General features: G+C 42.5%; 1 pseudogene; it reads left to right on the top strand.

The window, feature by feature from the left end:
* Positions 1-7,531, top strand: part of LOC102813976 — a 74,234-nt pseudogene extending 66,703 nt beyond the window's left edge.
* Positions 7,532-16,351: the final 8,820 nt, after the last annotated feature.

Here is a 16,351-nt window from a genome sequence, read left to right as displayed (position 1 = left end):
AAATAATAGTGGTATTAACTGGTCTTCCTTGTTAGTGTATGGGTATTATCCTATCACAGACAGCATTGTACTTCAAGAGAGATCTTGAAATGTTCTTTTTGATGATGAATGCAACACTGTTCCTCTTCACTTTGGGCCCCTTGGCATAGTAAACCATGTGATTGTTAGATTCAAAATGGCAGTACAGTTCTTTCCAGTTCACTAATGCCTAGGATATCAATGTTTATGCATTCCATTTCATTTTTGACAACTTCCAATTTTTCTAGTGTACATTTCATGTTCCGATTATTAATGAATGTTTGCAGCTGTGTATTCTCATTCTGAGTTGTGCCCCATCAGTAAATGAAGGTCCTAAGAGCTTTAGTTCACTTATATCATTCTGGTAAATTCTACTTTGACTTCTTTCACTAAATGTTATAACTGTGTCCTCTGGACCTTTCTCTTTTAATGCAAAATCATATTTTCCAAATTGTATTCTACCTTGAGCATTCCCTGTATTTAGCATTTTCCCTAAATCTAAATATAGGCAGGTGATCCGGGCAGTCATCAGCAAGACAGAGAGGGGTGCCCTGCTGACCACCCACTACATGGCTGAGGCCGAGGCCGTGTGTGACCGCGTGGCCATCATGGTGTCTGGAAGGCTCAGGTGGGTGCCCCCCAGGGAGCAGGATGGGAGAGTTTCTCTGTGGAGGGGAGAGGGCACTGTGGGCAGTGGGAGGTGATGTTGGCAGCTGATCAGAGGTTCTGTGTCGCGTCTTCCTTTCTGCTCTGCCTCTTCCTTCTCCTGCCCCCAGATGTATCGGTTCCATCCAACACCTGAAAAGCAAATTTGGCAAAGATTACCTGCTGGAGATGAAGGTGAAGGAGCCCGCTCAGGTGGAGCCCCTCCACGCTGAGATCCTGAAGCTTTTCCCTCAGGCTGCTCGGCAGGACAGGTAAGCACAGGTGTTTTATTTTTTAACATGATGATAAGAAATATAAACTTTATCCCCTTATTGTTTTTTAAATTTGAGACTTGGTAATTGTGAAAACTCCAAAGCAAATCCACTGCTACTAAATCGACTGTGATTCCTATCGACCTGGTGAGGACTGATTAGAACTGCTCTATGGGTGCTGCGGGCTAATGCGGCAGTCTGTAAAGTCATTTGAATTGCAAAGCTGTTGGTTCAAGCTCACCAGCTGCTCCTTGGAAACCCTATACAGGAGGGTCGCTATGGGTTGGAATCGACTCCATGGTATGTCACAACAACAACATGAGCAATTTCCAAGGCTGTGAACCTTTATGGAAGGTGGGTTAGGACTACTAATCTTTCAGAGAGCAGCCAAGAGCTTTGACCACCAGTTCACTTGTTGTTGTTGTTATGTGTCATGGACCATCCCACTTTCCTAAAGAAAGACCCAGTCTTTCTATCCAAGGATAGCACAGGCTAGAGACAAGCGCGCTGGTCTGGAAGCTGGTTTAGGGAGCAAGTGAGATGTCTAGACTGAACTCTGACCCCTGCCATCTCAATCACTGCTCTCAGAGACCTTCCTGCTGAAACAGAGCAGTCTGTCAAAGCCCAGTCCTCAGCCTCAGGCACCAAAGCTCAGAGAATGGTGTCTCTCAGCACTTTTTGGTGTTGTCAATATGAGCACTTAAGGCTCTGGTAGCTTCTTCCCCAAACCAGACCCGGTGTTGTTGAGTCTGTTCTGACAGTACAATGCTGTAGAGCAGAGGACAACTACTTCATTGGGTTTTTGTGTGTGCCAATCTTTATGGAAGCAGAAAGCCTTTGCTCCTATAAAGTGGTGGGTTTGAACTGCCCATCTTGTGTTTAGCAACCCAGTGCTTAATCTACTGTACCACCGGGACTCCCTTTCAGCTAGGTTAGAAACCTACCCACTTCCATTGATTTAATTCCACTCATTTGTTGTTTTTGTTAAAGTGCCATTGAGTTGGTTCCAATTTATAGCGACCCTGTACAGGGTTTCCAAAGAGCTGCTGGTAAGTTTGAACTGCCAACCTTGTGGTTCAAACTGACCTTGTGGTCCAGTGCTAATCCTACAGCACCACACCAGGACTCCAACTAATAGCGACCCTATAATAGGATTGTCAAGGCTATAAATCTTTAGAAGTGCAAACCGTCTCATCTTTCCACCACCGAGCTTAATGAGTAATTAACACTGGATTGATAAGTAATTCTTTTTGTTCCCTTCCCGGTCTTCTCACAGATTCTCCTCCCTGATGGTCTATAAGTTGCCAGTAGAGAATGTGCGACCTTTATCTCAAGCTTTCTACAAATTGGAGATGGGTAAGAGTGACTGGATTGAAATAAGACTTGGGTAATCAGATTAAGTAAGACTTTGAATAAAACATGAACATAATAAGTAGAAGACCAGCCTTGTGAGATTTTACAATAAATTAATAATGAAGACCTCTAATTCAGCGGTCCTCAGCCACAGATGATTGGCAATGTCTATGGATATTTTGGTTGTCACAACTGTAGAAGGTGGGGGTAGGGATATGCTGGCATTTAGTGGGTGGAGGCCAGAGATATTGCTAAACATCCCACATTGCACAGATCAACCTTCACAACATAGAATGACCCAATTGCAGATGTCAGTAGGGCTGAGACTGAGAAAGCCTGTTATATTCGAAGGAGGCTCTGGGAAGACAAAAACACTAACATTGGGGGTGCTGAATATTTGCAATTTTATAGAAACACAGAAAATATACGGGCAGCCTCCAGATTACCAATAAGATCTGCTGCTAAGTGTATCTTTAAGTCAGATTTGTATGTAAATTGGAACAGGTTCGTATGCTTCCTATTTAGCTTTACTTTAGTGCAAGAAAAGACTCGAAGCATGGAAAATCATGATTTAAAAGCCACACATACAGCACATTAAGGTGAATGTGATGAAGAATTTGTCATGAGTAGGGCTTGGTTCAAGGAGCTCTGGTAGCGTAGTGGTTACGAGTTGGGCTGCTAACATCAAGGTCAGCAATTCAAAACTACCAGCGGTTCCATGGGAGAAAGATGAGGCTTTCTGTTTCTGTAAAGAGTTACAGCCTCAGAAATCCTGTACAGGGTCACTATGAGTCGAATCTGACTCCACAGCATATAACCACCACCACCTGGGGTTGGTTCAATCATTTCAAAGTGAAGGCCAATTTACATAATTAAAGGACAAGTAGGAGTTGTCCAGAAGTTGATTTTCTTAACTCCCAAGGACTTTGTGGCACTGTGTGTTAATGTGCCAGACTGCAAAGCCGTTTGAACTGTAAGGTTGGCAGTTCAAGCTCATCAGCTGCGCCTCGGAAACCCTATACAGGGTTGCTATGGGTCGGAGTCGACGCTACGGCACTTAACAACACTTACAACAACAAGGACCTACTGTAAATTTGTTTTTGTCTCTGTGCACTTTTACTAGTATTAGACTGCTGTTAAGGAGGTTCCTCTCTGTTCTTGGAGATTGGTTTTTGAGCACTGCATTGACTATGCTCTTGTTTTTCATCTACCACGGTGGGGTGTGACCATGAGCTGAGTGTCCACCCCAGGCCTCTGTTGGTCTGTATCCTTGCTCACCACTTGCTCTCCTCAGAGAGCCTAGTTCTTAAAAGGGAGCTTCTCTGACACCTCGAGACAGCATATGATCAGCCCAGATAGGTTTTCTTTTCATGTTCTTGCCTTGATGGTCCCCCTTGCTCCATTGTCTGTGGGATCATTCTCTGCACTGACCAGGCTGACCTAGTGGTCAGTGTTGCAGGTGCTCACTGTTTCCTCATGGCAGTGGGAGGGACTCCCAGTGGGCTTTGAGCAACAGGAAGCCCTTTACAAACAATTAGTGATAGGGCAAGAGGTGTTCTTGGAAGACTGTCTTCCCAAAACACAATGAAGCTGCTTTTATTCAAAAAGCCTCCTAATGTTTCCCTTTCAGAAATGTTCCTGAAAAAGTGATTGTCTAGTTTAGTGATAAGTGTCCCGCCCTCCAGTGAGCGCTTTAGTTATGTAGAAAGATATAATGTCCCCTCTTATATCCCTCTGGTAGCGTAGTGGTTACGAATCGGGCTGCGAACCTTAAGGTCAGCTGTTCGAAACTACCAGCCGCTCCGCGGGAGAATGATGAGGCTTTCTACTCCCGTAAGGATTTACACCCTCGGAAACCCTGTACAGGGTCGCTATGGGTCGGAGCCAACTCGACGGCACTTAACAACAACAACAACATATCCCACTAGATGTGTTTTTGCTAAATTTCTATAAATTTTTTCTATCATTCAAAAAAAAAGTGACTTCCTGACTCAACTTCCTTCTACTGTTCTTAATTTGCAAAAATTGTGGTTATCAATTAGGAAAAGAAAAGAAAACCTTTAATCCCTGCTTTCTGCTGTGTTGTGTGAAAATTACACAATGTACCAAATGTAGAACTAGAAATGAACACTTTTTACCCCCCAAGCCTTTATTGTTGTTGTTGAGTGCTGTTGAATCGGTTCTGACTTACAGCCATCCTGTGTAGGGTTTCCAAGGAGTGACTGGTAGATTTGACCAGCCAACCCTGCAGTTAGCAGTGTAGTGCTTATCCTACAGTGTCACTCCAGCACTTCCAGATGTTATTTGTTGTTGCTGTTGTTACGTGCTGTCAAGTTGATTTTGACTAATAGAGACCCTGTATTAGACACTCCGCGGGAGAAAGATGAGGCTTTCTACTCCCGTAAAGGTTTACGCCCTCGGAAACCCTGTACAGGGTCATTATGGGTCAGAACCGACTCGACAGCACTTAACAACAACAACAACATAAGGTTTCTGAGGAAAGGTTGGTAGATATGAACCGCTGACCTTGCAGTTCAAACCAACCTTGAGGTCAAGTGCATTTCCTACAGCACTACGCCAGGGCTCCAAACATTGTTTGTTGTTGTGGTTGTTAAGTGCCGTTGAGTCGATTCTGACTCATAGCGACCCTATATAGGGTTTCCATGGCATTGTTAACTTCTCAGCTGGGATGTGTTTACCCAGTGAGGAAGCTCTGTAGCACCCAAGCACCCATGCACACCCCATGATGTTCCCTTTATGTTGCTACCTCCATCCATTCTTCTGTACTGACAGATTGCTGCTGCCATTGAGTCAGCCAATATAGGGTTTCTGAGGAGTGGCTGGTGAGTTTGAACTGCTGACCTTGCAATTCTAACTGAGCATGGGGTCCAGGGTTTTTCTGCTTATCCCACATCAGGACTGCTGGTTGATGTGAGCTCCAGTAAAACTCTAGCCTCACAAGCCCCTTCCAGGTTAGATCTGCTTTAGACTTGTTGTTGTTAAATGCTGTTGAGTCGATTCCGACCCATAATGACCCTGTGTAGAGTTTTCAAGGAGCAGCTGGTGAGGTTGAACCACCGACCTTGCAGTTCAAATGGTTTTTCAGTTAGACTTAGAGACCTGCAATTAGGGTGGTCAATTTTCCCTCCTTATATGATTCCTCCTCTATTCATAAGTTGATGTTTTGGATCTCCCTAGGGTAGAGACCAATAAACAGCATTCTTATCAATGGAGAAAAGATTGAGGTTGTCAAGGACTTCATTCTTCTTGGATCAACTATCAACACTCGCGGAAGTAGCAGTCAAGAGATCAGACGACGTATTGCACTGGGCAAATCTGCTGCACAGGAACTTTTTAAAGTATTGAAGAGCAGAGATGTCAGCTTGAGGACTAGGGTGCGCCTGACCCAGGCCATTGTGTTTTCAATAGCCTCATATGGATGCGAAAGCTGGGCAGTGAATAAGGAAGATCGTAGAAGAATTGATGCCTTTGAGTTGTGGTGTTGGAGGAGAATACTGAGGGTGCCATGGACTGCTAAAAGAACCAATAGATCTGTTTTGGAAGAAGTGCAGCCAGAGTGCTCCTTGGAGGCCAGGATGGCTAAGCTTCGTCTCTCCTACTTTGGACATGTAGTCCGGAGGAAACAATCGTTGGAGAAGGATGTCATACTGGGTAGGGTGGAGGGTCAGAGAAAAAGAGGAAGACCCCCAACGAGATGGATCAGTCAGGTGGCATCATTGATGGACTCAGGGGTGGCAGCGGTGGTGAGGTTGGCCCAGGATCGAGCATTGTTTCGTTCTGCTGTGCATGGGGTCGCTATGAGTCGGTTCCGACTCGATGGCACCTGACAACAACAACAACAGGGTAGAGTCCTGGTGTGGTGTTGTAGGATAAGCACTGGACCACAAGGTCAGTTTGAACTGAAAAGTCGGTGGTTCAAACCCACTAACTGCTCCTTGGAAATCCTATACAGGGTCATGATGAGTTGGAACGGACTCATCAGCACTTAAGATCAGCAATAAGAGTGGAATATAGAGTCCTGGTGTGACAGATGGTAAACTCCACACGGGATCATTCAAGGTGGTTTTATTTATAAATGGATTTATACAAAGGTACAAGAGACTGTGTAATTGCTGGAGGCAGAGCAGTTATCATCCCTAGATTCAAAGAACAAAGAAAAGAAGCAGTGTCTGCAATCTGGGAGCAGAGCCATGTCGAATTTTCCACCAGAAGGAAGAGCAACCTTAATCCAGGGAAATACGTGGTCTCAGAGACAGAGTGAAAGAAATAAATACCTTGAACCCCCATTTCCCTGTTCCTTCTGCTGGGCTCTTCCCTGGTAGAATCTACCAGCAGGAACCTCTGAAGTCAGTTGTGGGGACAGAGCAGAAGATAGACAAGAAGGAGGGCAACATGGAAGGGCTCATGGTAGCTTTTCGGGACAGAGATCACCTTCTCTTAGCTCATCCTGCATAGCTGTCTGGCATCTCTTATGTTGGTTTCCATTCCTAATGGTGTCTCTGCTGAAACAGTAGGATAGTGGGAGAGTATTTCCACTCTGTTTAAAGGTACCCTGGTGGTGGAATAGATATTGGGTTACTAACTGTAAGGTCCACAGTTCAAACCCACCAGTCACTCCATGGAAGAAAGAGGAGGCTGTCTGCTTTCATAAAGATTTACAGTCTTGGAAATCCTATATAGGGATACTCTGAGTCAGAATCAATTCAATGACTGTGGGTTTGGTTTTGGGGGTTTGATATGACTATAGGGTGAAATTGCGTTCACATATTTGGTCAAAGGTGATTTATTACCTTATCTTTGATATTTAAAATCTGCTTGTATTTACTTTCTGAACATGACTTGGTAAAACTGTTTGAATAAAAACTATGTGAATCTCTAATATCAATTCATCTTTCAGTTAAGCAGAGCTTTGACCTGGAGGAGTACAGCCTGGCTCTCTCCACACTGGAACAGGTAGGTGGGTCCATGGAGTGACTTTATATCAGCCGTGTCCTTGAAACATTCTCCTCACTCACTCGGAGCTGTGAGTGGCCACTTGACATTCTGTCCTCTGTTTCTTTCATCTCTTTCAGATTTTCCTGGAACTCTCCAAGGAGCAGGAACTAGATGATCTTGATGAAGAACTTGATCCCTAAGTGAAGTGGAGGGAAAACCTTAAAGACCCCATATATCCAATGATGATGCTTAAGCCTAAGACTTTGAAAAAAGATAATATTTTATAGCATTAAAATACCCTATCTGGGATATGGTACAAAATACTTTTGAAACTCAGACAATAGTTTCCTCAATAATATTAATTATAATGGGAGGAGGAAGATTTGGGATAAAGCCAGAGAAAGCAATGATAGGATTTGAGATGAAGTTAAACACAAGCTTCTGTGTCTACAACTGATGACCAGGTTCTATACAGCATCAAATTGACAAATTCATTTATTCTGCAAGTATTTGGGTGTCTAAGGATGATACAGAGCTGGTTTCATTTTCTCAAGCTTCAAAATATTGAATTATTTATTTTTGTGTGTGATATAAAGTACAAATTAAGACAGGCACTAGTTTTAGAGGGGAAAAGAGACCATTGAACACACAGCGACATAATACTTCTTTTTGTCATTTGTTTAATTTTTAAAGCTTTCCTTCCTTTCATTGGATTTCCTTTTCTGTTACGTTTTTCAAATTTTAGCTATAGAGCTCATGTTTTGTCTATTAGGGCTATAGTGGAAATTTGAAACTTAATTGCAATAAAAGTTTGAATGACTTGGTGACAGTTCTAAAATACATAATTTGCATTTAATTTTGAAACATAGTTTTAGTTTTTATATGCTTTCTGGAGATGCAAGGGTCTACCATTTTGCAAAGCACTAAAACATTATCATGCTTAATTTTCCATTTATCTATATGTGTTATTAAGGAGCTCTGGTAGTGTAGTGGTTGTGAATTGGGCTGCGAACCTCAAGGTCAGCAGTTCAAAACTGCCAACTGTTCCGCGGGAGAAAGATGAGGCTTTTGCTCCTGTAAAGATTTATAGCTTTGGAAACCCTGTACAGGGTCGCTATGAGGCAGAACTGGCACACATCACCACCACCACCATATATATTATTAACAGTTCCTGATGGTGCAGTAGGTTAAGCAGTGGGTGAGTAACAGAAAGGTCAGTGGTTCAAACCCACCAGCTGCTCCTCAAGAGAAAACCCACCACGTCTGCTGTCATAAAGATTTATGGTTTCAGAAGCCTCATGGAACAGGGGCCGTGGGACGAAGCACTGGACCTCAAGGTCAGTTTGAATCACAAGGTGGCGGTTCAAACTCACCAGCTGCTCCTTACAAACCCTATACAGGGTCGCTATGAGTCAGAACCGATTCAACAGAATTTAGCAACAGCAGCATAGGTTTGCTAAGAGTTGAAATCCACTTGAAGGTAGCAGGTTTAGTTTTGGCTTTCTATATGTTGTGACGTATCCAACTAAGAACCCGTATAAATAAGGACCCTTAAGATCCTGGTGTGGTGCTGTAGGATAAGCACTGGGCTGCTAGCCACAAGGTTGATGACTCCAACTCACCGGTTGCTCCTTGGAAACCCTGTGTAAGGTTGCTATGAGTTGAAACCAACCTGATGGCAGTTAACAGCAGCAGCCAACACCACAATAATCAAGAACAATGGACACTCTTACTTAAATTCTTGTTATTGATATTGCTTCTAGCTAATTGAATATAGGAAGGAAAATATGTGAAGGTCCTTTACCTTTACTTCTTACGTCTTTCTAGTTTATTAAAATAAGGAGCTCTGGTAGCGTAGTGGTTACAAATCAGGCTGCGAACTGGAAGGTCAGCAGTTCGAAACTACCAGCTGCTCCGCGGGAGAAAGATGAGGTGATCTACTCCCGTAAAGATTTACAGCCTCGGAAACTCTATTCAGGGTCGCTATGGGTCGAAACCGACTCGACAGCACTTAACAACAACATCTATGTTTTGGAATCTTGCTGTGCTAAGTACTGAACACCTGACTACACCAGCCATTCCTTGGAAACCCTAGAGAGGGGTTGCTATGAGTTGGAACTGACTTGACAGTACTTTACAATAACAATGTCAGCATTTAATAGACTTTTCATATAAGACCTGGGGCAAATTATTTGCTCTACAAGGACTCCGGATTTCTTATTTTAAAAAGAGACAGTAATACTCATTTGATTTTCATGAGACAGGAATAAATGGGTACAAACAAACACATTGAAAGCTACAGTGTGCTTTACTTACACTACTAGTAAAGTAGTTCTCCTCATAATGAACCAAATTGTCAAAGACTGTGCTATCTCAGTGAGCTTATTAAATAAACAAAGGCGTTATATAGAATAATGCTATAAATGAAACAAATTTGGGTTACAAAGAATTTCAGATCCACAAGAATTGTGGAAGCATGGCACAGTAACTGCAATAGTATTATCATTTTAATGATTGTGGTTGTTAAGTGCTGTAGAGTTGGTTTCAACTCATAGCGACCCTGTACAGGGTTCCCAAGGCTTTTTAAATCTTTGAAGGAGCAGAAAGCCTCATCTTTCTCCCACATAGCGGCTGCTGAGCTTGAACCATGGACCTTGTGGTTCCCAGTTGAGTGCTTATCGTATGGAATAACTGTGCTCCCAATATTATTAAGAATGTACATGAATTCCCTGATTCTATGCATATACTATTTTATTCAGTTGTCACAGTAACCTTGTAAGTAATTATTTGTATTCTTGATGAAAATGGTGACAGAAATAATTTCTAAAATGGCCAACTGGAAGAACAGGTGTTCCTCCCTAAACTTCAGAATCTGTTCCTATAATGTGATATCCCTCCCATGACTGTCTTGCAGAATATGGTACATTTGAGCTGAAGATAGAAAGATGATCTGGGTGGCATTGGTGTAAACATATGAGCCTGTAAAAGTAAAGAGCTTTTTCTGGCTGGTGGTGGAAAGGAAAGTCAGAGCAATCTGAAGACCAAGCAGCACTAGATGCATGGGGGCGGGAAACTTTGGTGGGGATGGGCTTTAAAGATGCGCATGTGGATGCAGAGTAGCTGCTGATGGGCTTGGAGTCTCTGTTTGGAGAGATGAAAATGTTCTCAAATTAGATGGTAGTGATTTTTACACAAATCTTAATAAATAGAAAACCATTGAATTGTGCCCTTTAAATGAATGAATTGTATGGTATATAAATTATATCAATATAGCTGTTATTTTAAAAACAAAAACAAGATCAAGAACGACAACAAAAAGAAGGTGGAAGAGGGGGAATAAGGAAGGGAAGAGGGGTTTGAAGGAATGTGAAAAGGTAGCCATGGTTTACAGCTAAACAATGACCTGCCAGCAGTAAACCATTATCACTTTCAATTGATGCCCCAGAAACCTGGCCCTTGGCTAAGGACACTACTTCTCCTATAGCCTTCTCAACTAGTAATTGTGTTCTTTATCCATGAGAAACAACTACAGAGCTAGAAGATGAGGTAGATACTCCATTTGTTCCACCGTTGTTGTTGTTAAGTATTGTCAAGTCAGTTCCTACTCATATTGACTCTGTATAGGGTTTCCGAGAAGCCACTCGTGGGTTTGAACTGCCGACTTTGAAGTTAGCAGTCTAGTGTTCATCCTACAGCACTATCCAGGTCTCCCTTCTAGGCAATTTTCCTTCTCCCTTTTTCAAAGACATAGCTCCTTTAAAGATTGTCATCAGACAAGAACTTATCTACCAAAATAGCTTGAATACTCCTCTTCATTCTATAAATATTTTTTAGATAATGTTTTTAGATAATGAATCTAATTCATTAAAATATTTTTGATATTTGATAAAAAATATTTTTAGATAATGAATCTCATTATCATTACACCTGACATTATTCTTGACTGCTCAGTATCTAAATAGATGATTTATCCAATATTGTGGCTTCTCAGTTCCCTGGATCTCCTAATTTCCAATGATAGCTTCCTTTATTTCCTCTCAGTCGCTCAACAATAATGATCTGTCCCCAAATGTCAAAAATATCGAGTTTGAGACACGTGGAAAGAGAAGAAAGTGCTATGTAAAAGCATAATGAACAACTTAATTTAACTAAGGCATCCTGCTGGGGTGCTGTAGGGCATGCACTGGACTGCTAACTTCAGTGATTTAAACTCATTATCCACTCCTTGGAAACTCTATACAGGGTTGCTATGAGTTGGAACCTCCTCGATGGCATTTAACAACAACAACAATGTAATTAATGGCAGTCAAGGTGGAAGGGCCTTTCAGGAAGACAACAAACTGAGGCCTCAATGACAAGAAGGAATGCTGTGGAATTTCTGAGGGCCGGATACATACAGTGGCCTCAAGTCAGGAACATGTTTGAATGTTTCGAGGTAATGCTGGAGATAAAGAGAGGGCATGGGTGAGACAGGCCATGGACACCATTAAACTAAGTAAAATGGGAAATCATTGGAGGGTGGTAAGAGAGAGCGTTACGTGATCAGATACATTGTTTTCAACAAGATAATATTTGCTTCTAAGTAAAGAATTGATGATATGCTATCAACTGTCATATGGTTGCCATGAGTCAGTAGCGACTCCATAGTACCTAACAACAACAACAACAACAACAACAACAATAATCAACTGTTAGGAGCAGGGTGATTCTTGTTGTTGTTAGGTGCTGACTCATAGTGACTATGTGCACAATAGAATGAAACACTACCTTGTCTTGCACCCTTACCACAATCATTGCTACATTTGAGTCCAAATGCTGCTGACATTATGCTGACCTTACACTTTACCAAGCATGATGTCCTTCTCCAGGGACTGGTCCCTTCTGATAACATGTCTGAAGTAGGAGAGACAAAGTGGCCATCCTGGTTTTCAAGGAGCTTTCTGATTGCACTTCTTCCAACACAGATTTATTTGTTCTTCTGGCAGTCCGTGATACTTTTAATATTTGCCTCTAACACCATAACTCAAATGCATCCATTTTTCTACTATCTTCCTTATTCATTGTCCAACTTTCACATGCATATGAGGTTATTGCAAATATTGTGGCTTGGGTCAGCTGCAATGTAATACTCAAATTGACATCTTTGCTCATGAACACTTTAAAGAGGTCTTGTGCACACAGATTTGCCTAATGCAATTGTCATTTGATTTCTTGACTGCTGCTTACATGAGTGTTGATGGTCAATCCTAACAAAATGAAGTCTGTTGCAGACCGTGCAGACCGTGCAGACCGGGTCAGGAGTTCGAGGCCCTGTGGGCCCGAGTGTTGCAGACTGTACAGGCCGCAGGCTCTAGCCACCTAGCAAACTGTTTTTCATCTTAGCATTCAGTTATGTTTGTTATTAATTTCATAAATAAAGCCTTGATATCCACAGATAAATGTAAAAACCTCCTAAAAGCCGAAACTGCAAATTTCCAAAAAGGCAAAGTTCTTCCCTCAAAGAATTCAGTCAAAGTAAATTGGGTGGCTCCCTGTTCTCTGTTCTAAGAACAAAAGAATTGCCCTGCCTAAAGTGTTTCCAGGTGCAGCCCATTCACCTAGGCGCCTCGCTTCTTCCTGAGAAACCTGGGTTGGGCAGCCAACACAATGGGAATCCTCCCAATCCTCCTTCTCTTTCCCCCATTTGAGGCTAGGTGCTAAAAGGTATGTTAATTAAGCTTGAGAAACCAAGTTGCGGTAGTGAGATTCGAAGCTGTGAAGTATGATGTGAAGGTGCCTGAATGTCTGGAGAATTACGTATGTTAGCTGTACCTTGTCTTAGTCCCGCCCAGCTTTGTGTAAAGTACCTCCCTTAAATAAAACGGAGGCACAGACCGACCCAGGTGTGCACTACAGCGTGGAGAGCGTGTTATATGGCTGACTAGGCATGCGTGGCTGACCAGCTAGCTAAGGGAATGTAGTGCCCGCATAGCTAAGATGTTTGCTATGCGGGATCTTACTGCCCTCATAACTCAGATGTTCACCACGCCGGATCTGCCGGATGCCAGTAATGCGTCCACTCTGGTTTTGGGGTGTCTCTTTGTCTCTCTCGTTGTATCTCTGTGTCTCTTTTGCTATCCCTATCGCCGCTAGATATCCCCTCCTCGTGAAACAAACACTCGTGTCGAGGCAGGTCCCCGGCAGAAGTCTTTGAAAACCTCAGTCTTTTCTCCAGTTTGTTTTTGTTGTTAAGTGCCGTTGAGTCATTTCTGACACTGTGACCCTGTATAGCATTTCCAAGGAGCAGTTGGTGAGTTTAAATCACTGACCTCCTGTTTCAAACTGACCTATGGTCCAGTGCCTTATCCCACAACGTCAGACCAAGATTATGGACAATAGTTATTGGTCCAGTGGTGAGGATTTTTGTTTTATTTACATTGACATACAACCCATACTGAAGACTGTGGTCTAGGATCTTTATCAGTAAGTATTTTAAGTCATCTTTCCTTTCAGCAAACAAGGGTGTATCAGCTACTATTGAAGGTTGTTAACGAGTCTTCCTACAAACCTGATATGTAATGTTTTTCTTCATATAATGCAGTATATTGGATTATTTGCTCAGCATAGAGATTGAATAAATATGATGAAGGAATACAACCCTTGTGCACATCTTTACTAATTTTAAATCATTCAATGTTCCCTTGTTCTGTTCGAACAGTGTCTCTTGGTCTATGTACAAGTCCTCATGAGCACAATTAAGAATACTCATTTTCCACAGTTGTTGTCCATAGCTTGTCATGATCCACATAATCGAAAGTCTTTGCATCGTCAGTAAAGCACAGGTCAACATCTTTCTGGTATTCTCTGCTTTTAGCCAAGATCCATCTGATGTCAGCAATGATAGCTTTCATTGCACGTCCTCTTCACAGTCTAGCTTGAACCTTTGGCAGTTCTCTGTCAATGTACTATTGCAGCCGTTTCCTAATGAGATTTAGTTAGAAGGGAATATTCTAATTGACAGATGACAGAGGCTTGGGGCAGGATGTTAGCAGTAGCTACTGAGACATCGGGTTGTTGTTGTTGTTATTATGCCTTGGAGTCGGTTCAGACTCATAACGACCCTGTACAGGGTTTCCAAGGCTGGAAATCCTTTACAGGAGCAGAAAGCTTCATCTTTCTTCCCCAGAACAGCTGTTAATTTGAACTGCTGACCCTGAGGTTAGCAGCCCAATTCGTAACCGCTATGCTACCAGAGCTCCTTGAGACATTGGGTAGATTGGGATAAATTATGGAACAAAAATTGATTTTAGAAAAATACTTATGGCTTGAGTTCAAGGGGTGCTGAGTGGCAGAGGTAGCCAAAGAGGCTTCCTATATTTAGGAAATTGAACAGTTGGAGGATGGTGTTTTTCCTGAGATACAGAAAATAGAGGAAGAAAATGTGATACAGGAACAGGATACAGTGAGGAATCGGCTTTTCAAAGTGGTCCAAACTTGATTAGATTATCTGAATCAACCTGGCAAATCAGAAGGGCCAGAACTCTGGGTAAGATATCGGCCTTTTTGCTAAGCTTTTTACTTTCTTTCTGGTAAAGATAGTGTGTTATATTTTTTAATTGGCTGCTTTCTTCCAGAACATAGAAAAGTACTGTTATAAACACTAGGTTTCCTCTGTAAAAAAGCTATCTACAATATGATGTAGGTAGTCAACCAAATACAATGGTACTTCTCCACCATACAAACTGGATAAAAGTGGACAGTGGTCACATAATTCAACATGTGGCAAGTCCACGGACTGAGATCCTGACCTCCCTCCAGAAGGCGGTCTTAAAGAGAACTTTCAAACCATTGGACCTGGGCCCTGGACACCTTCTTGCACTTCATCTCTAGGAAATAGCACTGCTTCAAGCATGAATAGGGGACATATCAACCCCTCATCTCCATAAAAACGTTCATGACAGCTGTGGGATCTGTCACCAGCCAATATGGTGTACAGTGTGGAGGCCACTTCCTACACATGTCAGGGCTATGAGCCATCTGACAGAGGCAAGCGGGAGCTGCTGACTTGGTGCCTAAGCGTCTCAAGCTGTCTATTCAAGTCACAGTCCTGGCAGCCTTCCCAGAACACTACTGCTTCTGCTAGACTTACTCGTATGTATATATATGTAATTCAGTGTAGGCAAATTGTTTTCCTATTCAACAAGGAAACATGAGTCCCCACGATTTTCAGGAGAGACATAGTATCCATTGATTGGGGCTGTGGAAAGGTGGGATATTGGAGGATGTAATAAAATCTCTCTTCCTGGGAACTATTTTGGGTTCCTGCAGCAATATAACCTATGTGAAAACTCTTGCACAATTCTAAGAAACCCCAGCCCCATGTCCAGGTAGAAAGTGCCAGAACTATGATTGACTGCTCCTAGCAGGGAGATGGCTAGTGTCCTGCTGTCCTGCTGGTTCATGACTGGAGATGCAAAGGGCGTCTTTGCTGACCTCTGACAAAAATTCACCTGATGCATCGCTGCATCTCTGCACTGCTAATTCCCTCACCAACAGCCTTTTGTATCGCTTTCTTGGCAATTACAGATGTTGCTAATTCTCCTACAGGAAGGGTGAGTGGTTCTTACAGATGCCAAATGCCACATGCATCTATGACAACACCATCTGCCCTTGTACTCACAACACCCCCTTTCACAGTAATCACTATTCCCCTTTCAACAAGCAGCTGTCAGTCTTGGGAAGAATTCTGTCCTCTGATGGCACCGTTTCTCATACTACTCATGGTATTGCACTGTTTTATTATTTTTATTTCTAATCTGCAAACTGGGACTTTTTAAAAATGCAAAGACATGTTCTGCGATGATGCAGACATGTTAAATTGCTCTAAAAGCTTCTAAAGCATATTTTTCCTTTCTTGACTACTTCTTCACTGACCAGAAGCCTGGGATGCAGCCCCTGGACTATGCCTGGAGTAGTTTGGTTCTAAGTGCACAGCATACAGTGGCTGCGGAATGGTTCCTATGGCAACAATCCCCCCTCCTCAGGGAAGATGATATAGGAAGATGCCCAGTCTGGCTCATATTTCCTTACGTCTACATCTCCAATCTCACCACTAACCAAGACTCCAA

This window comes from Chrysochloris asiatica, unplaced genomic scaffold, assembly GCF_000296735.1.
Source record: "Chrysochloris asiatica unplaced genomic scaffold, ChrAsi1.0 scaffold00192, whole genome shotgun sequence".
NCBI lineage: Eukaryota > Metazoa > Chordata > Mammalia > Afrosoricida > Chrysochloridae > Chrysochloris > Chrysochloris asiatica.
The sequence above is the reverse complement of the archived record's forward strand: the minus strand, read 5'-3'. Positions and strand labels throughout refer to the sequence as shown.